Genomic DNA, 2,286 nt, shown 5'->3' with positions numbered 1-2,286 from the left:
CTGAAACTTGCTAGGTAAACCAGGCTGGCCTGGAACTCACAGAACTGTTTGTGATTTCTGGGTGCTGGATTTAAAGGCATGCATCACTATGCCTGGCAATAATACTTTTTTTTTTAAGGTAGTATGGTGGGGATATGGCCTCACGCCCATCCTCAGGGTGTGTGCAGAGAGGCTCTTCCTTCTGGATTAATTCTCCCCCTCAAGTATCCAGCTGGTTTGAAGCCACTCCAGGTTTTTGGTTCAGTTCGCACTTTATCTTGGAGGCCTTCTCTGAGGGTCCTGCTTAAATCATGTAGTTCTAAGGAGTCCCTCAGATCATGAGGAAAAAAATCCGTTGACCAAAGTCAAGCTTCCTGTACTGCAGCGCCTGAAATAGCCAGGCTAGGGCCTGCTGCCAAAGGAGAGTTAAGAGGAGCCGGGGAAAGTGTGTGGAGTTTAAGTGAATTTTCCTTTTTCGTTTGTTTCTTTTTTTGTTTTTCTTTTGTTTTGTTTTGTTTGGAGGTTTGTTTATTTTTTCTTTATATTTAATCAGGTAAAATGTAAATGGAGCAATATTTTTGGCAAACTCAAAACTAAACACAACTGTGTGTAAAAGGATCATAATTGGCCTGGATATTTTTGCAAAAACTACAAGATTAAGATAAGGAACAAGGGCTGGCGAGATGGCTCAGCTGGTAAGAGCACTGAATGTTCTTATGAAGGTCCTTGTTCAGATCCCAGCAATCACTTGGTGGCTCACAACCACCCATAATGAGATCTGATGCCCGCTTCTGGTGCGTCTGAAGACAGCTGCAGTAAATTACGATGGAGTGAACAGGGCAGAGCGAGCAGGCCGGCAGAGGTCCTGAGATCAACAGCAGGCACACACACGAGATAGCTCACGGCCATCTGTACAGCTACAGTGTACTCATACACATAAAATAAATTAAAAACAAAAAGATAAGGGACAAGCTGGGGAGTGGCACACACCTTTAATTACAGCACTTGGGAGGCAGAGGCAGGTGGATTTCTGAGTTGGAGGCCAGTCTGGTCTACAGAGTGAGTTCCAGGACAGCTAGGGCTACACAGAGAAACCCTGTCTCGAAAAACCAAAAAAAAAAAAAAAAAAAAAAAAAAAAAAAAAAAAAAAAAAAAAAAAAAAAAAAAAAAAAAAAAAAAAAAAAAAAAAGAAAGAAGAAAGAAAAAAATAAGGAACAAGATGACTGCTCTGAAGCGCTCAATGTGGGATGGAAGTAGTCAAGGCCAACCTCTCTGAGTCAAAATGAGTTAGATCTTACAGCCAAAAATGGGCTCTTTGAGCAGGGCCTAGTGGAGCACACTTTGAATCCCAGGACTCAGGAGGCCGAGGCAGGAGGATCTCTGTGAGTTTGAGGCCAGCCTAGTCTACATAGTGAGTTCCAGGACAGCCAGGGCTACACAGAGAAACCCTGTCTTGAAAAACCAAAGGGAAAAAAAAAGGTACTCTTTATTTTCAATTTCTTTTACATTGTCAATAATATGCAAAATATAATTGCCTTGATTTTTGTTTTTGAGACAGTCTCACCATGTAGCTCTGGTTAGCCAGGAACTTCTTATGTAAGCCAGGCCAGCCTTGTATTTGCCTGCTTCTTCACCTCTAGTGCAGTGATTAGATGAATTTGATTCCAGGCCTGGCACAACTTTGATGATGATGATGATGGTGGTGATGGTGTTGATGGTGGTGGTGGTGTTGATGATGATGATGGTGGTGGTGGTGGTGGTGTTGTTGTTGATGATGATGATGGTGGTGGTGGTGGTGTTGATGGTGGTGGTGGTGGTGATGTAGGTGTGCGCCACCAAGGACATGTGGAGGTCACAGGACAACTTGACAATGTCAGCTCTCTCCTACCTTTCCATGGGTTTGGGAATTGAAGGGTCACCGGACTTTCATAGTAAGTGTCTCTATCCAGGGAGCCATCTCTCCAGCTCCGATTGTTTTTCTTTTTACATGTGTGCTACGAGGGAGTCTCACATATGCTGGACAAGTACACCCCTAGTTATTTGTGTATTTGTTTGTGTGTTTCGATGTAACCTTCATCCTTGCTAAGCTCATTAATTCTTGTAGCTTTTAAAAGGTTGCATTGAATTTTCTGAGTAAATGACCATAGTGTCAGTGAGTAGAATAATTTTATCTCTTCCTTTCTCACTTAGGTACCTTTTATTTATTTATTTTCTTACTTAAGGACACAGGCTGGAAACGGTACAAATACACACATTTTGTCTTGTTTCTTTTTTTCTTTTTTTTCTTTCTTTTTTTTTTTTTTTTTT

Source organism: Mastomys coucha, unplaced genomic scaffold (assembly GCF_008632895.1).
Source record: "Mastomys coucha isolate ucsf_1 unplaced genomic scaffold, UCSF_Mcou_1 pScaffold23, whole genome shotgun sequence".
Lineage (NCBI taxonomy): Eukaryota > Metazoa > Chordata > Mammalia > Rodentia > Muridae > Mastomys > Mastomys coucha.
The sequence above is the reverse complement of the archived record's forward strand: the minus strand, read 5'-3'. Positions refer to the sequence as shown.